This window comes from Chiloscyllium plagiosum, chromosome 33, assembly GCF_004010195.1.
Source record: "Chiloscyllium plagiosum isolate BGI_BamShark_2017 chromosome 33, ASM401019v2, whole genome shotgun sequence".
NCBI classification, from domain to species: domain Eukaryota; kingdom Metazoa; phylum Chordata; class Chondrichthyes; order Orectolobiformes; family Hemiscylliidae; genus Chiloscyllium; species Chiloscyllium plagiosum.
Genome location: NC_057742.1, coordinates 32,513,098 through 32,539,545, shown reverse-complemented (window position 1 = coordinate 32,539,545; position 26,448 = coordinate 32,513,098). Strand labels below are relative to the sequence as shown.

The 26,448-nt window shown below is 42.1% G+C and overlaps 1 long non-coding RNA gene across 2 annotated transcripts in view; it reads right to left on the bottom strand.

The window, feature by feature from the left end:
- LOC122539998 overlaps positions 1–25,926 on the bottom strand; it is a 38,795-nt gene extending 12,869 nt beyond the window's left edge. For both annotated transcript variants that reach the window (XR_006309225.1, XR_006309226.1), the window contains exons 1-2: positions 25,667–25,926; positions 25,031–25,431 (exon numbers count right to left, since the gene is read on the bottom strand). This is a non-coding gene — a long non-coding RNA (uncharacterized LOC122539998). The remainder of the gene's footprint in view (positions 1–25,030; positions 25,432–25,666) is intronic.
- Positions 25,927–26,448: the final 522 nt, after the last annotated feature.

The following is a 26,448-nucleotide window of genomic DNA, read 5'->3' as shown; positions in this document are numbered from 1 at the left end:
CGTACAAAGCTCGATTAGTAGGTTTGCAGATGACAATATAGTTGGTATCATGGACAGTGAGGGAGATAAGAAATTGCAGCAGGACCTTGATCAGTTGGGGAAGTGGGCTGAGAAGTGGCAAAGGGAGTTTAATATAGTTAAGTATGAGGTCTTGCATTTTGGAAAATCAAATCAAGGTGGGACTTTCTTGGTGAATGGTAGGGCCTTAAGAAGTGTAGTGGGAACACAGGGACCTCGGAGTTCAAGTGCACCGTTCTCTGAAAATGTAGTCACAGTAGACAGGGCAGTGAAGGCAGCAGTCAGGGCATTGAGTAAAGAAGTTATGATGCAGGTGTACAGGATGTTGCTGAGACTGCACTTGGAGTAGTGTTCAGTTTTAGTCACCTTGCTGTAGGACGGATGTTATTAAACTGGAAACAGAGTGAAGAAGAAATTTGCAATGATGTTGCGAGGACTCAACAGTCTAAGTTATGGGGAGGTTGGACAAACTACGACTTTTTTCTTTAGAGTGTAGGAGACTGAGGGGGGATCTTACAGAGGTGTAAAATTCATGAGAGGCATGGACAGGATGAATGCACTCAATCCTTTTCCCAGGGTTAGGGAATTGAGGACTAGAGGACATCAGTTTAAAGGTTAGAGGGGAAAGAATAAAAGGGAACCTGAGGGGCAATTTTTTTTTTTTAAAAGACAGTGGTATGCATATGGAATGAGCTACCGGCAGAAGTGGTTGAGACGGGTACATTAACGTTAAAAGGCATTTGGACAAATACACAGATAGGAAAAGGATTAGAAAGATATGGACTAAGTGCAGGGAAATGAGGTTAGTGTGAATGGACATTTGGGTCGACATGGACCAGTTTGGGTCAAAGGACCTGTCTCGGTGCTATAGGACTCTGAGAAGACTCTCGGTGTGTTGGGGTGGTCAGATGTCTTGCAGGGGAGTACAGGGATCTGGAGGACTTGGCTTTGTGATTGGAGGCATTGTTCCCTCTAAGTTGTGCAGAATCTTGAAGAAAAGCACATGGCACTCATTAGCTCTAAGTAATCCCTTTAAGGTGGGGGTGGGGGGGTTGCATGTGCACACACATGTGCAAGTGACAGACAGATGACAAAGAAAAAAACGTTGTGTGTTACTTTCTTTTGTATTATATGTAAACACACCAATCATATGAAAAGGTCTGGCATAATGCTATGGCTTTTTTTTTTATTTGGAAAGATATTGGTACTCGTACACAGTTTCGCCAACTTGCATCTGTGTGGATATAATCTAGACGGAGGCAAAAGCCCTGTTGGGTCCACTATGTCAATACATTCTTTAGAGACTTTGAAAAGATTTGTAGCTTGGGTTGTAGATGAGATCTTAGATTCATTTGCCGACCTGATGTGGTTTTTTACACACGTTTCATCACCTCGCTAGGTGACATCATCAGTGCATCTTCGATAAAGCGTTAGTGGTCTATACTGCCTGGTATGCATGTGTCTCTGCTTTTTGGTACTTCCGGTTCTGTATCTGAATGAACTGGATTCCATACACAAACCAATGTGTTTATTGATTGGTGTGCCAGGCTTCAAAGAATTCTCTGGTTGGTCTCTGTTTTGCCTGTGCTCAGATGGTTACATTGTCCCAGTTGACATTGTGTCCTTTGTTTTCTGTGTGGTTGGAAACGAGAGAGAGTACTAGTTGTGTCTGGCAGTGGCGAGCTGATGTTTGTGCACTCAGCTTTCTTCCTGTTTGTCATATTTAATGTTTTTCAGAACCCTTGGAAGGTATCTTGCAGATAACGTCCGTCCTGTTGAACGTGGGTGTCCACTCTTTAACCTTTGAGAGGAGCTGGTGAAAGGTGTTTGCCGGTTTGTAGGCCATTAAGATTCCTGTGGGTCAGCGTAGTCAGGTAGTCATTTCTGATCTGTCTTTGATGTATGGTATAGTCACTATTGCGCCTGGTCATGTAGTGTTTTTCTTCTTTAGGTTTGTTGGCTAAGTATTGGAGGATCGTACTGTTGGGATACTCATTTAATTTAAATCCCTTGAATAGGTGCTACTGTTCCCCCTTCTGCAGTTCTGGGTTGCTGTTGTGTGTTCTTGCTCATTTGAATAGCGTCCTAATGCAGCTCAGTTTCTGGGTGCTGGTGTAGTTGCTGTTATAGTTCAGTATCTGGTCTGTATGGGTATTCTTCCTGTACACACTGGTCTGGAGTTCACTGGTAAGTGTGCATTCCACTAGTACATCCAGGAAGGAGGGTCTGCTGTTGTTTTCCTCCTCTTTCATGAACTTTATTCCTGTGAAGAAGTTATTAATGTGGTGGTGGGTTTCTTCTAGTTATGTACGTTTGGTAGATACCTTTGGTCATCACTTACCAGTTCACCGAAAGGAGACTCCCCTTCCTGGATGTATTAGTGGAATGCACACCTACCAATGAACTCCAGACCAATGTGTACAGGAAGAACACCCATACAGACCAGATACTGAACTATAACACAACTACCCCATCACCCACAAACGGACCTGCATTTGGACACTATGCAAATGAGCAAGGACACACTGCAGCAACCCAGAACTGCAGAAGGCAGAACCGTAGCACTTACTCAAGGGATTTAAATGAAATGGGTATCCCAACAGCACTATCCTCCGATACTTACCAATAAACCTAAAAGAAGAAAAAACACTACATGACCAGGTGCAATAGTGACTATACCGTACATCAAAGACAGATCAGAAATGACTACCCGACTACGCAGACCCCTAGGAATCCTGATAGCAATCAAACACCTTTCACCAGCTCCTCACAAAAGGTCAAGATCCAACACTCACATCCAACACAACAAACGTTATGTAAAAGATACCCTGCAAGGGTTGTGAAAAGCACTACATAGGCCAAACAGGAATAAAACTGACTATGAGTGTACGAACATCAGCTCACCACTGCCAGGCATGACTAGCACACTCATTTCCAACCACACAGACAACGTAACCATCATAGCACAGGCAAACAGAGACAGGCGAGAGACTTTCTTGAAGCCTGGCACTCCAGCCGGAACTAAAATCAATAGACACATTGAACTGGGCCCTATATACAAATCAGGAGAAAAGTGAGGACTGCAGATGCTGGAGACCAGAGTTGAAAAATGTGGCGCTGGAAAAACACAGCAGACCAGGCAGCATCCTAGGAGCAGGAGAATCGACGTTTTGGGCATAAGCCCTCCTTCAGCCCCTATATACAAATCACTTAAGCACAGAACCGGAAGTAACAGAGACCTGACAGGATAGACAACACTTTAAATCAAAGACGCACTGACTATGTCACCTAGCGAGGCAATAAAACATTTGCAGAAATTTACAGCAGCTCGGTGAACGAATCTACAACCTAATACATTCTTTAATATTCACAGAAGGTCTTTTCAATGTTGATTGAGGAATAAAGATGAGAATAAAGCATCTGTCTTCTGCAAAATTAGGATCTTCAAGCAGAAAGATGGAGCCTCGTTTTTAACATCACACCCTCCATGCAGCACTTCCTCAGTACTGCGCAGCAGCCTTGAGTTTTTGCGCTGTGGTTCTGGAGTCCCAGTACCTTGTGAGCCGAGGCTCAAGTGTTACCAAGTCTTAACTCACCGACTTGGATACAGCACTGCTTTGACACGATATAACATTTACAGTCCCCTTCCACCCCAAAGATTCTGCCATCTTCTCCTAAGCCACAGACTCCAGCAGCAATAAGGCAAAATGAATTCATAGAAGACTATGAGACATGGGAACAGAACTAGGCCATTCGGCTCATCAAGTCTGCTCCGCCATTCAATTTGATCATGGCAGATCTGAATCCTCAACTCACAATCCAAAGATGTGCAGGTCAGGTGACTTGGCCACGCTAAATTGCCCGTAGTGTTAGGTAATGGGTAAATGTAGGGGTGTGGACCTGTTGGGCCGAAGGGCCTGTTTCCACACTGTAATGTAATGTAATCTAATCTAATCCTCTTTCCTGCCTTAAACCTTTAAATCCCGAAATCTTTAAAAGCTTACCTCGGAGAGCAGAGGTTTCTGGGAAAGGAGGGCCTTTTCTCCCCCTTCAGCTATATAAATGTGTTTTCTCTAAACCAGAGACTCTATCCTGTAGGGCCTCCCACCCATCCACCTCCTCCAACCTTAAACGCCAGGGACACATCAGGTAAGCTTTTTTTTTTACTATCTGATAAGGAGGAGAGCAGGGATGGCAGTGCAGGGAGAGGAATGTTCCTTCTGCATGATGTTTGAGGTGAGGGACACCATTAGTATCCCATCCAAGTACATCTGCAGGAAGTGCACCCAACTCTTGCTCCTCCAAGACCACGTAAGGGAACTGGAGCTGGATAAACTTCAGATCATTCGGGAGGCAGACTCTGTGATAGAGAAGAGTTACAGGGAAATAATTACTCCTAGGCATGAAGAAAAGTGGGTAACTGTTAGGAGGGGGAAAAAAAGACACAGTCAGTGCAGGGATCCCCTGTGGTCGTTCCCCTGAAAAACAAGTATACCGTTTTGGATACAGTTTGGGGATGGGGGGGTCGGGCCGGCTTACCAGGGGCATGTATTGGGGTTGGAAATGTGTTGCTGGAAAAGCGCAGGTCAGGCAGCATCTAGGGAACAGGAGAATCAACGTTTCGGGCATTAGCCCTTCTTCAGCCCCTATATACAAATCACTTAGGCACAGAACCGGAAGTAACAGAGACCAGACAGGATAGACAACACTTTAAATCAAAGATGCACTGGTGCTGGTCCCTGGCACAGAGTATGTCCCAATTGCACAGAAGGGAAGGAGGGAAAAAGGGGGAGTGTGTTAGTCACTGGGGACTCAATAGTTAGAGAGTCAGATAGGTGGTTTGTTGGGAATGAAAGAGACTCACGGTTGGTGTGTTGCCTCCCAGGTGCCAAGGTTTGTAATGTCTCGGATCGTGTCTTTGGGGTCCTGAAGGGAGAGGGATGTAATTTGTGGTCCACATAGATAGAAAGAGGGAGAGGGATGTAAGGCAGGATTTCAGGGAGCTAGGGGGGAAGCTGAGAGCTAGAACAAACAGTTATCTCTGGTTTATTACCTATGCCAAGCGATAGTGAGATGAAGAACAGGGAGAGATATCAGCTGAACACGTGGGATGGTGCAGGAGGCAGGGTTTCAGGTATATGGATAATTGCGCTCATTCTGAGAAAGGTGGAACCTCTACAAACAGTACAGTCTTCACTTGAACCAGAGGAATACTAATATCCTGGATGGGAAATTTGCTGGTGCTATTCAGTGGGTTTAAACTAGCTCAACAGGGGGATGGGAACCTGTGTTGTAGTTGCAGTGCACAGGAGGATGAGTGTAAGGAGGACAGGGACAAGATTTCATGGTCACAGGAGTGTGCTGGCAGACAGCAAGCTGGTTTGAAGTGTGTCTACTTCAACGTCAGGTGTGTCCGGAATAACATAGGTGAGCTTGCAGCATGGATAGGTACCTGGGACTTCGACGTTGTGGCCATTTCAGAGACATGGATAGAGCAGGGTCAGGAACAGATGTTGCAGGTTCCAAGGTTTAGATCTTTCCTTAAGATCAGGGAAGGCAGTAAAAGAGGGGGAGGTGTGGCTTTGTTAGTCACGGATAGTATGGCTGAAAAAACCTTTGACGAGGACTCGTTTAATGAGGTGGTATGGGCTGAAGTTAGAAACAGGAGAGAAGAGGTCACACTGCTGGGAGTTTTTTTTATCGGCTTCCTCAAAGGTCCAGGGATGTAAAGGAGAGAATTGACAAAACGATTCTGGGTAGGAGTGAAAAGATAATGGTGGTCATTATGGGGGATTTTAACTTCCCCAAAATTGACTGGAAATGCTATAACTCTAGTATGTCAGATGAATCAGTTTTTGTCCAATGTGTACAGGAGAGTTTCCTGACACAGTATGTCCGAGGGCCGACAAGAGGGGAGGCCACACTGGATCTGGTACTTGGTAATGAACAAGGCCAGGTGTGAGATTTAGTGATAGGTGAGAACTTTGGAGAGAGTGACCATAATGCCATTAACATTGCTGAGAAGTCCATGAACTCAATCTAGGGTACAGGAAAGGAGGAACTTAATTGTAACAGAACTGTCAGAGGCACTTTCCAAGTCCAGATTGGTATGACAAATGAAAAAGTGTGACCTCTTGTGAAGTGCAATTAGATTTGATGACCCATCATGTCATTAGTGTTTGGTAGGAGTAGTAATTAAACTTGGGATAAAGGTATGCATGTTGGTGCAGGCAATAAAGGCGGCAAATGGTATGTTGGCCTTCATTGCAAGAGGTTTTGAGTACAAGGTCAGGGATGTATTGTTGCAGTTATACAGGGCCTTGGTGAGGCCACACCTAGAATACTGTGGGCAGTTTTGGTCTCCCATCTTCTATGTTTGTGTTAAATCTGCTATCTCTCTACAGGTAAAAACAATGACTGCAGATGCTGGAAACCAGATTCTGGATCAGTGGTGCTGGAAGAGCACAGCAATTCAGGCAGCATCCGACGAGCAGCAAAATCGACGTTTCGGGCAAAAGCCCTTCATCAGGAATAATTATTATTCCTGATGAAGGGCTTTATCCCGAAACGTCGATTTTGCTGCTCGTCGGATGCTATCTCTCCACAGGTGCTGCCAGACATGCAGAGTTTCTCCAGCAACATCTGGTATTGCATCTGATTTCCAGCATCATCGAAATCACCACCAGGGTGGCACAGTGGCTCAGTGGTTAGCACTGCTGCATCACAGTGCCAGGGACACAGGTTTGATTCCAGCTTTGGGCAACTGTCTGTGTGGAGTTTGCACATTCTCCCAGTGTCTGTGTGGGTTTCCTCCAGGTGCTCTAGTTTCCTCCCATGATCCAAAGATGTGCAGGTTAAGTAAATTGGCCATGCTAAATTGCCCATAGTGTTCAAGGATGTGTAGGTTAATTGCATTGATCAGGGGTAAATAGAGGTTCAAAGAGTAGGGGAATGGGTCTGGGTGGGTTACTCTTTGGAGGATTGGTGTGGACTTGATGGGCTGAAGGGCCTGTTTCCACACTGTAGAGAGTCTATGATTCTATGCAAAGTCATAAAGACACAAGGTGAAACAAGCTGCTGAAATTTAGAAAAGGAATTCAAAAACACATTACTGTGGCCCAGAATAGTGAAGTATGTGACCCAGAATAGCGAAGTATGCTATGACATTTGAGATTGTAGAATCCTTACAAGGGGGCATCAGGCCATTCAGGTCCGTGTCAACCCTCCAAAAGACATTCCACTCAAACTCACCCACTACTTGCATTTCTACATTCCTGGACATGAGCAATTTAGCATGGCTAATCAACCTAACCTGTACCATCTTTGGATTAGAGGTGGTAACCGGAACACCCAGAGGAAACCCACGCTCAAGGGGAGAATGTGCCAAACTCCACAGTCAGTTGCTTGAGGGTGGAATCAAACCTGGGTTCCTGGTGCTGAGAGGCACTGAGCCACCATGCTGCCCCATTGCAGAGATTACAGAGTTATCATGAAGAAAAAAAACCCATGGACAAATCCGTAAATAAAAATAAAGGCTTGCAAGTGAATTTGTTGTGAATGGATCACTTGTGAAAGGCTGAAGTAAGGTCAATGTAACACGACAGCAGCATGATGGTTGAGTTGGAATTTGCAGTGTTAAGCTGAGTAGGTGAAGACAAGCAGCTTTACAAAGATCAAGCCACTGTGGACCAGGAGTTCTTGAAATGAATTTGTGGCAGATAATGTTGCGATAGGGCAAATTTTGGATAAGGCTATTTTCAAACATTAATGTGCAATGCCAAATTCAGGTGTTACCATTTAAAGTTGTTGCATTATCTGAAAATTCCCACAATTTGGAAGAGGCTTCCAATTAGAAGAGCACAGCTGTCAACTCTATTCTTAAATGGAAATGGCTGCACCCCAATGAAAGGAATGGCAACCCCAAAGTAGTAGGTAGACATCCTTGCTGCCATTGTCCCAACAGTAAACACTGGAAGACAGTCCAATGGATTGATATATGTCCAATATTGTAATGTTTGCATCCTTTGGCAGATCAGAGGGTTCAAAGTTGGACATCAACCACAACAGTTTACTTTAAAAATTCACAAGGCAATATTTGTCAGTGAGTAAATGAATGGAAGTCAGAAAACCCATCAGGGCAATTACAGTTTTATCTGGTAAGTGTTAAGAGTTTATAAATTTGTACTTGAAGCATTAATGATAATTGTGACTAGTTAGGGTATTTTTGGACCTGGAGCTTTAGCAGTGCTGCATCAGCTTGCAGATAAAGTTGGAGCAAGCTTAGCAGTGGAAATTGAATTGCTTGTGGACACTCATGGTTCAGGTCCAACCATAAAATGTCAATCAATAGGCTGAGAAACTAGAAAATATCGCATGCCTGAGAACCAGACAGGAAGAGTCAACAGTACAGGGTAACTGAGGAAGAGGTGAAAATTAGCCAAAGAAGTCGAATTGTCTCCCATGCTTGGTGAAGAAACTAAGCAAACTACAGAATCTCACCTGAGACTCAATTTTAGTTTGCATGTTAAAGTTAGCAAACAGAAACAATTGTCCATAACTTGTTAAAAGCAAATTTATCGTTACACTTTACCTGTATGCAAATCACTAGTGTGAAAGAGCTATTCACAGAATAACTGGTCGTCATATCTGAAGCCAACATGTCACTGTGTTATGTTGAGCACAAGCAGCCAGATTGGTTTAAAGTCTAGAATTTAGGAGTTGGCCATTCAGCCTATCAAGTTTTCCCTGCTATCTAATTTATGGTTGACTTGGATCTGAAATTCATCTCTCTGCCTTGGTTCCATAACCCTTTTAAAAAAAAAAGCAGTCTAACAAAAATCCATTGATTTCAGTTGAGGTCTTTCAATTAAGCAGTGGTCTCAATCTTTTAAGGCAGATTGTTCCAGATTTCCACTAACCTTGGTTTGCTGAAATTCTTCCTAAAATCACCTTTGAATGGCCATAATCTAATTTTATCCCTGAAGGAACCATGACTCTGAAGGAAACTGTTTCTATCCACAGCACTTTCATCATTATACACATCTGAATTAGATCATCCCTCAATTTTTCATACACAGAGGAATGCCCAAACATGGCCTATGCAACCTGTCTTCACAATTTGACCATTTAATCTAGGTATTGTTCTGTTGGGTTGATTGCTGAGTTTAGATACCTAAAGTGCATTTTGCAGAATAACACCAAAGTTTGGGTTCAATCTCTGCAGATAGTACTCAGGACTTAACCCCACACTGATATCATAGCATAAGATTGATTAGAAACTCAGGGGACAAAAGGGCAAATGGAAGGGGGCTGGGCCACAAAACCCTTCCTGGGAAATGGGGATGACTTTTCATTCCTGGGTCCTGAGTAACATGCTGAGAAGAAAATTGGGCCTTGAATTGGAAAAAGCAGCACCATCGAGAAGAGTTTGAAGGAAACAGGCCAACCCAGTAGTGGTCTTCAGAGGCCTTGTTGAATTAAGGTTAGGTGAGCTTCTCAAGCTGGGGAGTCAATAGGAAGTCAGTGAAAGATTAGCAACTCTACTGTCATTGGTGGGGAAAGGGGGCAGCACCTCAAGAGGGAGACTCTCTGAAGACCTTGCAGTGTTTAAAATATAGAAAGTGGCCACAGCCATAAGGCCATTATTATGGAGGGGCATTCGGTGTCCCCCACTTCCCCCCCAAACACACCAAGACACACCAAGTGTAACCATCTGCAGCGAGTAACTCACCTCCTAACTCCCCAGTGTCGGCCATGTGGGGAATTTCAGAAAGTGCCTTCCACAGACACTCTTCTCATTGAGTAGCTACCTCGGTGATCAGAGAGCCATCACTCTGCCAATGCTGCTTCATGATCACAGAAGTTTGGTCTGCAGGTACAACAGATAATTAGGAAGGCAAATGGAATTTTGTTCTTCATTGCTAAAGGGATTGGGCTTAAGAGCAGAGAGGTTATGTTGCAGCTATACAAGTTGCTGGTGAGGCCACCTCTGGAACGGTGTGCAGTTTTGGTCTCCTTACTTACTGGTACTGGAGGGGGTGCAGAGAAGGTTCACTAGGCGGATTCTGGAGCGGAGGGGCTTGTCTTATGAGGACAGACTGAGTTGAGTGGGATTATATTCATTGGAATTCAGGAGAATGGAGGGGGTATCTTATAGAAACATATAAAGTTATGAAGGGAATAGATACGATAGAAGTAGATAGGATGTTTCCACTGTTAGATGCAGATAGGACAAGAGGGCATAGTCTCAAGATTAGAGGGAGCAGATTTAGGACTGAATTGAGAAGGTACTTCTTCACCCAGAGAGTTTTTAATGTATGGAATTTCTTGCCCAGTGAAGTAGTTGATGCTAGTTCAGTAAACATTTTTAAAGCTGAGATTTTGTTTGAACAATAAATGAATTAAGGGATACGGTGAATGTGCGGGTGAGTCCGCAAGAAGATCAGCCATGATCTAATTGAATGGCGGAGCAGTGTCGAAGGGCTGGATTGCCTCCTCCTGCTCCTAGTTCTTATGTTATGATGATACACAGAATAGGCTGGAGCATGTTCTATTAAATTGTAGCCCATAATGCCCAGAACTAAATGCAGCAAACTCAAATTAGACAAATGTTTAACACATTTGCAGGACAGTGGATCTGATAACTTAATTTGCTTGTGAAACTGATCCTTTTCCAGTGGTAAATGCCCCCGTTCAAATAGCAGACAAAGAAATACTGTGTAAATACCTTAACCTTTCACCTGCCAATATTGCCAGTGATAAGTCATGTCAACTCTGCATTTACAGCTGTAAAAGTGTACTTTTTCCATAAATGAATACAGCTCTCGCTGTCCTTTTGTTCAGTGATTGAGATTGCCATTAATTTAGCTATGTTTTAAAATTGCACATGGTTACACGTGGGCTGAACAAGTATTCCTACACAGGAATGGCACCTTGTTCAAGAATAGACAAGTATGCAGGCTGAGGTAGAAAATACCACTAGTTCTTAATTGTGCTAAAATATTTACCCTGAGGATACAAAAGTGACCAACGTTTTCGTTGGATGCATTTTGATCATTGCTTACTGCCTAGCTATATGTCACACTACATAATTGCCAGGATAGTCATTGTTAATGCTTTGTTTGAATACAGCACAAGTCTGCACTGCCCCACCATCCTTGGAGCTGAATTATTGGCAACAGTAGTTCAAATCAAAGAGGTAAACAGCAACCAAAGGAGAACAGCTGATCCAAATCAGCTCCAGGGATTTGCATAGTTTTTTGAATTGCTTCATTTCTCCAATTACTGCCATTGCATGTTCCAGCTGCACCAACTGACAGATCATCTCATCAGTTGTGAACGCCCTTGGCTGAGTCTTTTTCCCTTCCCAGCTACTGTACCTTTCAGCTTAGCCCCACACAGTAATTCAACAACAGGAGCTCCACTTCTTCCCCCAGTGAATCACTTGATATACACAACTCAAAAGCAACAACATGTGTAGATTTATTGCCTTTAACATTGTAAAGCCTCCCAGGACAGTTACCAAACAAAAACCTGACAGTGCCACTTGGGAGAAATGGCCAAAGTGACCTCCTCCAGAGCAAAATGTTGACGCTGGCAACAAGAGAGGTCAGCCTCATAGGTGGATGGCAGATGGCACTGATCAAATGTTGCAGGCACCAATCTGCAATGGGTCTGAGGATGGCAGAAGGCAGACAGGCATGATATACCAGAACAGCATACTTCATGGTAGGAGCAGCTACAAACAGCCGCAGGAACAGACCAAAAGCTTGGTCAAAGAGGGGAGGTTTTAAGCAGCATCTTAAAAAAGGAAATGAGAGAAGAGGTTGGGCAAGAGACTTTCAGGATTCAGAATGTGAATGTACCTACTAGAGAAGGTGCAAAACTTGACCTACTCTTGGGAAATAAGGCAGGGGAGGTGACTGAGGTGTCAGTGAGGGGAGCACTTTGGGGCCAGCGACCATAATTCTATTCATTTTAAAATAGTGATGGAAAAGGATAGTCCAGATCTGAAAGTTGAAGTTCTAAATTGGAGAAAAGCCAATTTTGACGGTATTAGGCAAGAACTTTCAAAAGCTGATTGAAGGCAAAGGGACGCTGGTAAATGGGAAGCCTTCAGAAATGAGATAACAAGAATCCAGAGAAAGTATATTCCTGTCAGGATGAAAGGAAGGCTGGTAGGTATCGGGAAATTTAGGATTTGGTTAAGAAAAAGAACAAAGCATATGTCAGGTACAGACAGGATAGATCGAGTGAATCCTTAAAGTAGGAGTATATTTAAGAGGAAAATCAGGAGGGCGAAACGGGGACATAGCTTTGGCAAATAGAATTATGGAGAATCCAAAAGGGGTTTTACAAATATATTAAGGACAAAAGGGTAACTAGGGAGAGAATAGGGCCCCTCAAAGATCAGCAAGGCGGCCTTTGTGTGGAGCCACAGAAAATGGGGGAGATACTAAATGAATATTTTGCATAGGATATGGAAGATATAGACTGTAGGGAAATAGATGGTGACATCTTGCAAAATGACCAGATTACAGAGGAGGAAGTGCTGGATGTCTTGAAACAGTTAAAGATGGATAAATCCCCATGACCTGATCAGGTGTACCCGAGAACTCTGTGGGAAGCTAGAGAAGTGATTGCTGGGCCTCTTGCTGAGATATTTGTATCATCGATAGTCACAGGTGAGGTGCCAAAAGACTGGAGGTTGGCAAACGTGGTGCCACTGTTGAAGAAGGGCGGTAAAGACAAGCCAGAGAACTATAGACTGGTGAGGCTGACCTCAGTGGTGGGCAAGTTGTTAGAGGGAATCCTGAGGGACAGGATGTACATGTATTTGGAAAGGTAAGGACTGATTCGGGATAGTCAACATGGCTTTATGCATGGGAAATCATGTCTCACAAACTTGACTGAGTTTTTTGAAGAAGTAACAAAGAAGATTGATGAGGGCAGAGCAGTAGATGTGATCTATATGGACTTCAGTAAGGCATTCGACAAAGTTCCCCATGGGAGACTGATTAGCAAAGTTAGATCTCATGGAATACAGGGAGAACTAGCCATTTGGATACAGAACTGGCTCAAAGGTAGAAGACAGACAGTGGTGGTAGAGGGTTGTTTTTCAGACTGGAGGCCTGTGACCAGTGGAGTGCCACAAGGATCGGTGCTGGGCCCTCTACGTTTTGTCATTTACATAAATGATTTGGATATGAACACAGGAGGTACAGTTAGTAAGTTTTCAGATGACACCAAAATTGGAGGTGTAGTGGACAGCGAAGAGGGGTACCTCAGATTACAACAGGATCTGGACCAATGGACTGAGAAGTGGCAGATGGAGTTTAATTCAGATAAATGCGAGGTGCTGCATTTTGGGAAAGCAAATCAAGTATTTATACACTTAATGGTAAGGTCCTAGGGAGTGTTGCTGAACAAAGAGACTTTGGAGTGCAGGTTCATAGCTCCTTGAAAGTGGAGTCGCAGGTAGATAGGACAGTGAAGGCGGCATTTTGTATGCTTTCCTTAATTGGTCAGAGTATTGAGTACAGGAGTTGGGAGGTCATGTTGCGGCTGTACAGGACATTGGTTAGGCCACTGTTGGAATATTGCATGCAATTCTAGTCTCCTTCCTATCGGAAGGATGTTGTGAAACTTGAAAGGGTTCAGAAAAGATTTACAAGGATGTTGCCAGGGTTGGGGGATCTGAGCTAAAGGGAGGGGCTGAACAGGCTGGGGCTGTTTTCCCTGGAACGTCGGAGGCTGAGGGGTGACCTTATAGAGGTTTACAAAATTATGAGGGGCATGGATAGGGTAAATAGACAAAGTCTTTTTCCTGGGGTCGGGGAGTCCAGAACGAGAGGGCATAAGTTTAGCGTGAGAGAGGAAAGATATAAAAGTGACCTAAGGGGCAACTTTTTCACGCAGAGGGTGGTACGTGTATGGAATGAGCTGCCAGAGGATGAGGTGGAGGCTGGTACAATTACAACATTTAAGAGGCATTTGGATGGGTATATGAATAGGAAAGGTTTGGAGGGATATGGGCCGGGCGCTGGCAGGTGGGACTCGATTGGGTTGGGATATCTGGTCGGCATGGACAGGTTGGACCGAAAGGTCTGTTTCCATGCTGTACATCTCTATGACTCAGGGTTGAACCAATTCACACAGCTGATAACACGGGAAGGGGAGGACATGCAAGCGGCTGAGTTTGGAGGAAAATGGAGTTTTTAGAAGTTTGCAGAGATTAAAGGAATAAAAGGGAGGAGTGAAGTCAGCCACTGGCTGATATCTCCCATCTCTGCTGGGCTAGCTGCTCCTTGCAGTATAGGGGGCCTAGTCAGCTCAGTTGGCTGGACAGTGAGTTTACAAAGCAATGTGATGCCATCAGCGTGGGTTCAGTTTCCGCACCGACTGAGGTTGCCACGAAGAACTGTCCTTCTCCTCAACCTCTCCCCTTTGCCTGAGCTGTGGTGGCCCTCAGGTTAAATCACCAGTCATCTCTCTAATGAGAAAGCAGCCCTACAGTCTGGTAGGTGTATTGGCAATTTGACCTTGAGACACTGAAATCAGCCTCACTCAAAAAGGTGAATAATTATCCACACCCACTGTCATCCAATAATTCCTGCTGGAGACCATACTCACGTGAATTTCTAGTGAGGTCGGTACTGAAGGAGTAAAACAAATTGCTTCACTCTATGCTAAGGAGACAGCAGCCTCTAACAATGTATCTATATAGACACCCACAGCCCTAGACACCAACAGTTCAGCATAAAATCCCCAACATTGTCTCTTCATAAGTGGGGATTTCTTATACACCTGTTCAGATGTAAAAATTCTCAGAAAAGAAAACCAGAAACTATATCCAAATACAGAAAAAAACTACACAAAAAAATTAAAATTGACTGTGTTTTCCATGTTATAACAGCTTGACGACTTTTAAAATGACAAGGCATTTGTCTCAAGGAGTAACATTTCCCATCTCTTTCCATTTCACCATTCTGAATCAATCTAAACCTGGTAGAACAGGTGATTTTTAGAAGTGCGAGAGTAGGGATCTCTAAACAGGCATTGACAGTCCCAGAGTAAACTTGTCACATTTGTAAAAACAGGCTGTGAATTCCTGTGAATACATAGCTCCAGTGTAAATTATAAAAGGAGACACTGTGGAATCACTACTGCATTAGAAATTCCAACCAGGAAAACATTTGCACATTTATGATAGCATCGTAAATAGACACAGGAACCAAAGTAGTTAAAAGGTGAAATAAATACAATGGGCTAGCTATTAATTGATTCTGAAGGGTCACTGGGCTCAAAACATTAACTCTTTTCTCTCCACAGACGCTGCCAGACCTGCGGAATTTCTCGAGCAAGGTGTTTTTTTTGTATAGTCATTACTTTGTAGAGCTGGATTGAAATGGCTGAGAGCAAGTCCATATCCATTCTACACATCCAAATGTTAACAGAGCAATGGGATTTAACCGAACCACATAGAAGAGACTTACACTAAAGCCTTTGCACAAAGTGCATAATCCCTACTTTCTTTACATTGTGAAGCATGATGCTGTCATCTATAAACTTGCAGGAATAGTTTTGCATTCTGGTGTCTTTATTATGTTGTTTAGGATTGGCTGACATATAAATCAGATAGAGTAGCCGGATCGAGGAATAACTGACAGCTATTCATTGAAGCTCAAGCAGTTCAGAACTGACAGTCTGTAAAAATAGTGGTATTCATGGTTTATGTAATTTTTTTTAAAATCCCTGAATGTGAAATGGAATATGCCAAACACTTGTATTAATAACAGTGTGGTGAAAATGACTTTACCACAAACTTTCAGTTGCTATTCTTTTCAGAGAAATGTTCAGTGCTTCTGTTTTAGGAAAACACCTGTGCTTTTCGTCGGTGAATCCTACTTTCTGTAAGGTTTGTTTTGTGTTCAGACTGCAACAAACTGAATTGTAACATTCAGAGCACATTCACTGCTAAGATTTGGTAGGTGGCTACATTTAACTCTGCCCACAAACAGGGACAAGGTTTCTTGCAACATCTTTAATAAATGACTCTCAAGACAGTCCAAGAGCGACAGAGGTGGAATTCAGGAGTTACAGGAAGTTAAAGAAAGAGGCAGGCACTGGGGAGTCAGCTAATGAGGATGAGAGGGGTACAAGGTCAATTCATTCAAGGAGTAGTGTGGTTAGCCGTACACCATGGAAGACAGTTTCTGTGTAGTATACTCAATGAGGAGAAAGTGAGCAGATGCTGGAGATCAGAGCTTAAAAATGTGTTGCTGGAAAAGCGCAGAAGGTCAGGCAGCATCAAAGGAGCAGGAGAATCCAAGTTTCGGGCACAAGCCCTTCTTAGTCAAGAATAGCTGGACCTCTTGGTGCTATTGGAACCACAGAGAAGTTCAGGAATTAGTAGGCAGCTAAGTGTTGAAGTCAGCACTTCAAAGTCATCCTGGGAAATGGAGAAAGTGGGCTTGCTCTCTGTTGGAGGAAACCTGAAATCACTAATACTTCAATCTAGCATAGAGTGAGAGAGACGAAAATATCACCAGGAATAATTGCTCGATACAACTGAGCAAGATTGGAGTTTGGGGAAAATCCTGGGAGCTGACTGACTCAGTGAAACTAGCAGTCAATAAAGAGTGGGAGGTTTGCTTGTTAATTAATACTGGAATGCAATTTTGTTGTCCAGGAGCTACTGGACCCAGGGAATTGGGAATTCAAACACAACATGACAGATAATTGAGGCAGTGCACAAAGCTGTTCAAGGAGGAGGTTCCAAGGCCAACTTAGCAATAGTGAAGCTTTGTGATCCCTTGTGAAGTTTATTGGCATTCACTGTCATTAATTAGATTACATTACACTGTGGAAACAGGCCCTTCGGCCCAACAAGTCCACACCGACCTGCCGAAGCGCAACCCACCCATACTCCTACATTTACCCCTTACCTAACACTGCGGGTAATTTAGCATGGCCAATTCACCTGACCTGCACATCTTTGGACTGTGGGAGGAAACCGGAGCACCCGGAGGAAACCCACGCAGACACGGGGAGAATGTGCAAACTCCACACAGTCAGTCGCCTGAGGCGGGAATTGAACCCAGGTCTCTGGCGCTGTGAGGCAGCAGTGCTAACCACTGTGCCACCGTGCCACCCACACGGGGAAAATGCCTGAGAAATCTATGGGATCAGTCTTGATTCTATTTGTTATTTCGTGTGCCCTGTGAGGGTTTCAATAAACTATCTGTTAATTTGTGATTTAAAATCCACAAACAAATAGGAGTGCTGGGATATGCTGAAGTTATGGGCTGATAGTATCACGGTAAAACTTGCTATATGGTTTACCAACCAAAATCACGGTTTGTTGCTAGGACTTTGCTAGAAAAGTAAGCTTCATCCATGAAAGATTTGCAAGAATTAACCAAGGATAGGTAAACAGCACAGGCAGAAAAGTGGACTTGAAATTAAAAAGGTCTAACAATGCAGGGTTAATGGAGGTTTTTTATTAAGATTAGGTACAGTGTGAAAACAGGCCCTTCCGCCCAACAAGTCCACACCAACCCTCCGAAGAGTAACCCACCCAGTCCCATTTCCCTCTAACCAATGCACCTTACACTACGGGCAATTTAGCATGGCCAATTCACCTGACCTGCACATCTTTGGACTGTGGGAGGAAACCAGAGCACCTGGAGGAAACCTATGCAGACACGGAGAATGTGCAAGCTCCACACAGACAGTCGACCGAGGCTGGAATCAAATCTGGGACCCTGGTGCTGTGAGGCAGCAGTGCGAACCACTGAGCCACCGTCACCCTTATAACATGACATCAGCAATTGAAAGAGGAAGAATCTAACCCAGGTGGGACATAGCTTGTGTAGCTAGAATTCAGTTGCAGATATCAACAGCTTGAAACAGAAAAAGAGAAGAGAACTCGTGAACTTGAAAAAGACAAATCTTTAAATCCAGAGAAAGAAATTGTTAAGATAGTTCACTTTTCTTGTTTCTTCAAAGAGAGGAAGAAATCAAAAATCATGAAGTGGGTACAAGATGCTTTAGGTTATATGATTTAAGGGAAGCTGAACCAGTCAATAGGAATTACACTATCGAGAATAAAAAATGATTTCAAAAAGCCTGTATATTTTCCTTGCCATGAGGGGGGGGGAATATAAAATCAATTCTTAGAAAGTGGAATGGTAAACCGGTTAGAGAAACTAACATTTAAAGGAGTCTTCAGAAAACAATATCAGTAAAGGAAAGGAGTGTTGAAATGGTGACACCAGAGCACATTAAAATGTATGCTCTCAGAAACTACTAAAACAGAAAATTCAGCTCAGGATAATTAGTGGAATACTTCAAGTACTGCAACATTGAAATCAAGTTACTGTAGGTAATTGAGGCTCTGTCTCCGAAGGTGAAGTGTTCCCTTGCACCTCAAAAACTAAACAAATTGATATATTTGAAAGCTACTGCATAGATCGGTCATTGATGATGGTGTACAGTACAATTTGTATTCCAGGTGGTTTGATGAAAAGTAAAGGACTTGTTGCAAGTGTATTTTTATCAAGAGGGAAATAGTATTAAAAACCCATGTTCATCTGTATTCCAGTTGAGAAATCCAAGTCATTTATATCATACAGCAGAATTAATATACATCCATGTGTGAAGGGGAGGCATTCTACAGCATTTGGCTTGTAGTTACATCAGATTGAAAACCCCCAGTACAAAATAGAAGTACAAGCTGATAAAGAGGTTTGAAAGAAAACTTTGATGTATATTCACTGCATTTGATTGAACATGAAAAGAATGTAAAAACAAAAGCCCTTAATCATTGATGTGATGCCCAGAGTTTAAAGTACAGGTACATGGAAAACACCGGCATTGAGCTATATTAATGTAGTGATGTTTATATCTGGTTAATCTTACATGTTACATGTTCTTGCGGCTATTTAAGTTAAGCTTTGACATATCACATTCATAGAACTATAAAAGTGACTAAATGAGATAACTGCAAAGTTTGTAATAAGTTTATGATAAAATGTTTGCTGCAATTCTAAAGCTATTTTAAAGAAATCTTAACATTGTAAAATGTTCTGTCTACCTAAGGCAAGATGTGACGAATGTTTTCCACCTATCCACTCCACCCTCTCCTCCCTGACCTATCACCTTCATCCCCTCCCCCACTCACCCATTGTACTCTATGCTACTTTCTTCCCACCCCCACCCTCCTCTAGCTTATCTCTCCACGCTCCAGGCTCACTGCCTTTATTCCTGATGAAGGGCTTTTGCCCGAAACGTCGATTTCGAAGCTCCTTGGATGCTGCCTGAACTGTTGTGCTCTTCCAGCACCACGAATCCATAGTTGGGGCCTTTGTGGGTGCCTGTGGCTACCCCTTTCGTCTGGAGAAAGTGGGAGGATAAAAGAGACAGGCAGAGCTGGGACCCATGCGGGTGCCCATGGAAAACGTCAGAAGTCACACAACACCAGGTTATAATCCAACAGGTTTCTTGGAAATCACAAGTGTTCAAAACGAAGGAGCAGCACTCAGAAAGCTTGTGTTTTCAAATAAACTTGTTGGCCTATAACCTGGCGTCAAGTGACTTCTGATCTTAGATAATTACACATTTAAAGCATGTCAGACTACTGACTCCAATTAATGATAATACCCATATCAGTGAAGGCTGAGATTATGGTGAGTGCTAGAAACTTGGTCAAATTTGATATCATTAATTCTTTGCAAACCATCAGATGATAGGAAGATCAAATAGGAAATGCACTGCTGGAAGACTTGTATAAGTCTCTTCTCCCGAAATTTACACTACAAATGAAAAAAACCACAATAGACTCTTGCCCAACATGCATAAATTAGATATTGTTGCTCACCAGACTGAATTTTGCATGAGTAAAGGTTAATTTTCATAAGCACAACGTTGTTAGGAGTGTTTGTTCTGTGTCAGACTACTCTCCTACGAACCTGACCTTGAGAATTTTTTAAAACAGGGGGTTGGTGGTGGGAGGATAGACAGAGAGGCCAGAAGAGAACGCTGTGAAAAATATTTTTAATTCAATTGGAAAAAGGGCAACACAACTTTGGTTATAGGAATATACAGCAGGGAAACACACCGTTCGGTCCAACTCGTCCATGCAGACAAGAATCCTAAATTAATCCATTAGCCAACATTTGACCCATATCCCTCTAAACCTTTCCTATTCATGTACCCATCCTGATGCCTTTTAAATGCTGTAACCGTATCAGCCTCCTCCACTTCATCTGGCACCTCATTCCATAGACACACCACCCTTTGCGTGAAAATGTTTCCCCTTAGGTCCTTTTTATATCTTTCCCCTCTCACCCTAAACCTATGCCATTTAGTTCTGGATTCCCCGACCCCAGGAAAAAGATCTTGTCTATTTACCCTATCCGTGCCCTTAATGATTTTATAAACCTTTATAAAAAGGTCACCCCACAGCCTCCAAAAGAAACAGCCCCAGACTATTGAGCCTCTACTTATAGCTCAAATCTTTCAACTCTGGCAACATCCTTGTAAATCTTTTCTGAACCCCTTCAAGTTTCACAACGTCCTTCCTATAGGAAGGAGATCAGAATTGCACACAATATTCCCAAAGTGGCCCAACCAATCATGTACGCCTGCAACACGACCTCCCAATTCCTATATTCAATGCTCTGACCAATAAAAGGAAAACATACTGAATACCTTATTCACTATCCTATCTACCTGAGACTCCACTTTCAAGGAACTATGAACTTGCACTCCATAATCTCTTTTGTTCCATATCTCATTTGGGTCGGAATGCAAAGGGAAGGAACTGATGCATTGAATGAAACCTTGGCCAAACACTATGTTGACTACTGTAATCAGTCTTTGTTCCTCCTCTTCAGGATGGATATATTGGCCTTGCCAGAATAAAGCACAGCTTCACCAGAATTATACTGGCACTTAAAGTAATAACTTAGGAAAATGGATTTTACAAGCATGTTTACACTGTGTTCGGAAGATTGATGACTGATCTAATCAAAAGGTATTAAATATGATGAAAGGATTTTGTTAGCAAATTCAGTAGGGTTGAAAAAGAAAACTTTTCAGCACTGTTGGGAAATCAGAACAAGGAAGCATACTTTTCAAATTAGTCCTAGGCCATTTAGTAGTGAAATCAGAATGCTATTTCTGAAACGCATTCCTCCCAAAAGGTGTGGAGAACCAAACTTTTCAAGAGTTAAGCATTTTCCTTAAGCATAGAAAAGGAAAGTGGGTAAATGGAGTGGAGAGACGGGTCAATCATAGTCAAAACAAATGGCTAAGGTAAGCTCAGGGAGACTATACCTGTTCCCATGTACCTCACCAGGAAAAACTAACTTTGAGAAACCTCCATAGTTGTATATTTAACGGGGAATCTGTGGGAAGATTGTAGATGACTGCAACATTAATTCAACTGCTTGAGGTACTCAGCTTACTTTAGTGATTGGATCTTCAGCACTGTACACCATTAGAATTGAAATATTGAGAGAAGCAGGAAGTGTCTCTTAAATCATCACTTTTGTACTGAGAAATTTTAAACAGTATTGAAGCATCTTTAATATTTAATTTTCACATAAATCTGCTATATTGATTTTCTGTTCTATTTTGATGCAGATGGTTATAATGTACTGCCTTAGAGGATTTATAATAGTTTTAAATGTACGATCGTCTGCAAAAATTGTCTGTGAATGAATTTTAAATAGCTGTAAATTTGTATCATCCTTTTAAACCACAGGATCTATCATAATTAGAATTCACTCATTAGATAAGACCAGAGAAGAATCATTACTTCTAAAATATCTAATCACTGTACAATTGTAGGTAGGGTTGACAAGGTCAAATATCCAATGCAATATAATTCCCTTAAGTTGTTGGAACCACATGAAATTTCATTTACAAATACTGAAGTCTAGGAGCGAGCAGCAAAATATTGCAGATAGTAAATATGTACACAGAAGTTTCCATCATGAGACTGATGAGATTGCTAACGGTCTGTGGAAGCATTTAGCAAATGGCTTTTGGTAGAGACAATACATTTTGATGTCATCATCTGGGAATAATTCCAAAATGGCAAGCCTGGATAGGAAGTCATCTTCACTTTTTATGGAAGGTGTATTCATACTTATATAACCCTACTCTGTTAGGTGTCTTATCAGCAACATTTGTTTCAACTACTTTTAAACAGTATTCATCCAAAATTGAATTTAAGGTGTTTATTTCCATTATTCTACATTCCTCCTCTGTTGATGACTACTCAAGGGTAATGATTGCCGTTTTGCCAAAAAGATAATTGTCAGTAGGCTAAGTGACCACAGATGGCACCAGAACCCCCTTCACACACAATGTCCAGCAGGATCATTGAATATTAACCAAGAGTAACTACCTTTATTGGTTTCTTCTCCATCCTTGATAGCCTGAATTTTAGTTGCATTTGATATCTTTACTGAGCATAGCCTAAGAAGTTAATACAAGATTTCATGATTTACCAATGTTGCATTTATCTATAATGCTGGGGCACATTGCTGAAGTGTTTTATCTGCTAAGAAATTCAACTCTTTGCACATAATCAGAGCAGCATTGTTGCACAGGAGGACATTCTGCCCATTGTGACTTCAGTTTGTTAAATGGGTTTTGTTACCTAGTTCCAATCTCCTGCCTCCCCCTCCCCTCCCCCAATCCCCTCAGACACTATTTTTATCTAAATCATCCAATGCCACCTTGAATGACTGAACTGAAATGGCCTCTGCCACACCTCCAGACAGTGCATTCTTTCCTCTAACTACTCGTTGAGTGAAAAGGTTTTTCCTCACTTCATCCTCCTTTCTTTTGTAGATCACATTAACTACATTGTTATGGACTAGACCACACCCCCTAAAATATATTAAAATAGCCTAGATTTGAAAGTTTACTTATTTTACAGTTAAGTGTAAGGCATTGTGTTCAATAAGCCAGTTCTTTTCTTTTATTATATATATCTGTTCCTATATAGTAACATCCCATAAACACACCCTTGGCAAAGGCAAATTCAGTAAAATAGACTGCCCATCATGGCCGCAGCTTGTTAAATGAGTTTTGCTACATAGTTCCAATCTCCTGCCTTCATTGGTAGCACCTACCCCCAAGACATTATTTTGCGATTCTAGCAGCCAGAAGTGAACCCCAGTTTTTAGCTGTAATAGAGGGAGGAATCCAACTTCAGGATCTCAGCAACTGCTGAACGGTACAAATAAAAATCCTGGTGCTGTCGGAGCTCTATCCCATCCATTCAAGCTGCTTCTAATGTTCCAACTTCTAAAATAAACCAAGGCCTCAAGTTGTTTACTTTATTGACTTTTGAGCATATCACTCAACACTTCTATCTCAACCTTTCTTCATAAGACAACAAGAGTGCACCTCCTAAAGCCATAGTATCGTCACAATACGCCTTCACTTGTATTCCTTTTACAGGCACGAACAGGTTTTCCATTGTTCTCCTGCACCCTCCAACCACCCTCCCATCTCTCCTCCATGAATTGAACAATTTCATGTTGTCTTTCGATGTATTTTCGCAGAAGGAACATCCCCTCACTTCTTTGAATTGAAACTCAGCTGCACCCTACTTTCATTTCTCCAAACCACCTATGTCATAATAGATAAAATAAAACATTCCCTGGTAAACTGATGAATTGAAGAGTTAGAATAATATTGTCTGGCAGTTACCTCTTCAATATTGCTCTGTAAATATTGGCGTATTGGTGTATAGAAACCCTGCCCATTTTATAGAAACAGTAACACTACCATTGTGGGAAATCCACTTTAGATTATATGTGCAAAATAAATTTGATTAAAAAAAAACTTTGTGCAGATATTAGGCCACATCAGAATCTCTGTCTTCGCAGCCCTTGGACTACCTGCAAGCTTCCTCCTTCAGTTTTCCTAATCAAGCGCTGTTATATTAAATACTTTCTTCTTTTCACTACATTCACGTTAGTAAGATAAAATGTTATCCAATAAATGAAACCATCGTTACTCACTGAGGGTACATCAATATATTGAAATACATGCAGTAGATCCCTGGAAGTAACTGATCAGGAGTCTCTTTTGAATACTACCAAACTGACTGAATAAATGTCAAGTGAAACTTCATTTATTCTGATGTTAAATTGCACCCTTTTTCGATGAATGACATTCTTAACAGAAACTGCACACCTCTGAATAGGCTTGCAACCTGTGCTCTGAGGAAATATGTCACACTTAACATTTTGCCTGACATTGGAGATTCAATCGTCACTTGAAGCCTTAAAAATTAGGTCATGTTCAAAGCACCGCCCTGAATTAAACAGAATGTATTGTCTCAACTTTGCCCCTTATATGAACAGAAACTGCCAATGCGGTTACAACAACCATGATATATGAAGGCTTGTTTACTTATTGCCAACAACAAACTATAAAACTGTGACATTACAAAGCAATCTCTACAGAAATTCTAACGATAATATTTTCCAAAGAATAGGTTTTCTCCCCTTCAAATAAAGTGTGCTGTTATATTTATAATTAAATTATGGTGTAATTAAAGTGTTCAAACTTAAAGGGAATGTGTGGTCATTCCTAACCATTTTTCAACTACTGCTATTTCTGGTTGACCGGATTGAGAAGCGCTGTCGGTTTGTTTTCAATTCAGCTCAGCCCATGGAAAATGTCTTCAGTCCAAACTTCTAACACTGCCCTATTTAATGTAAATATATGTACCAACCCAAGTGCGGAAACACTTCCTCCGTCTCGATCTTTTTTAAAACCTCAGCCGGCAATCAATATGCGCTTTGAACAATGAACACGGGCTTACAAAATAAAATTGTCGAACCAAGCTTTATTCCCTCCCAACTTAATTTTACAATCGGACTGATTCTTAAATAAATTATTAAAAAGGGGAAAAAAAATCCTCGTTAAATGAGCTGGTATTTTTAAAAAGATTAACCCTTTGATTAAAAATTATTTTTACCTGAAATTTCTGCTTGTAGGTGAAACTTCACCTTCTAGAGAAAAGGGCTACGCTCCAGCAGTTTAGTCCAGCAAACAGGTTCTCCCAAACGTGACCGGAATTCCTGCATATTTTTCCCTCCCTTTGGACGGTTTCTGCGGCGTGCCCTTGAAGGGTGATGTGACCCGCGTCTGGATTGAAGAGAGTCCTGGTAGCTCCGTATTGTGTAGTCACTGACAGTGCTCTGATGTTTAATGGGACGTCCCAAAGCTGACCCGCATATCTACCTCTCTCTCTCTCTTTTCCTCTGCGGGTAAAGACTTGCTCACAGTAGCTCTCTCCCTTTCGCTATTCGTCTCTGGCTTCCGCTTGAAGCTAATTCTCAAAACTTCCTCAGTCCCACAGTTTCAGTCTCGGTCTATCTGCAAAATTAGAGAAATAAGATTAACCGTCACACTCTAAAATGCAAGACCACTTTTTAAAAAAATTCTAAAAATGTTTTCAATAAGGGACAATGGTCATGTGTGAGATAAATACGTCAATTAACATTTTCTAGAAAGTTAAGAAACAGTGCTGTATTCAATAAGTTTTAAACTAATTGATAATGAATTAATAAAGGTTGGGATTGAATAGTAATAATTAAGTTAAATTACTAACTGTGATCCATTTAATAAATGTATTACTGAGGGGTAAGGAGGATGGTGTCAGACAGTAATATTCCGCTGGGAAGTCCAGGAAAGGAGTGGGTACAAATTACAGGCTGTGAAATGTTAAAGTTACAATTAGTTTTGTTTTCATTAATGGCCGAGGCTTCAGTTGGAGAAGATGCTGTTCCCCAGAGAATGTGCGGGTGGCCTGCACTCAGTGTTGTAGCTGATTGCATAGAGGACTGGCTTGCATCCAACAGCTGCCCAGAAACTCACATCACGACTTCCTGAACCCCTTCCTGTTGTGATCCGAGTTAAATGCCTCAGACTTTGCGTGACCACAGATTGAAAAAAGGGGTAGGGGATGGGGAGCAGATCATCCAATTGTTCAGCAATGGGAGGGGTTTCAATTGCAAAACAGGGTGTGACCAAAAAAAAAGGCGAGTTTCTCCAAAAGGTAAAGCAAACACCCACAATTCATGGGGATTTTTTTTGCAACAGAAATCAGACCTCAGACAGCAGCCCATTAGGTCACACCTATCAACAAAACAAAACAAACATCAGCTTTAAAAGAACCATACTATGCTGACGAGGTCGTGGATACATTTAGTAAATTGATCACACTGCAGATTAGGATTGCTGAGGGAGAAAGGGAAGACCAGTCAAGACCATTGGTCCTGATGAAGGGCTTATTCCCAAAACATCAATTCTCCTGCTCCTCAGATGCAGCCTGACCTGCTGTGCTTTTCTAACACCACGCTCTCAGTGCTGTAATACAGGTCTACCAACAGT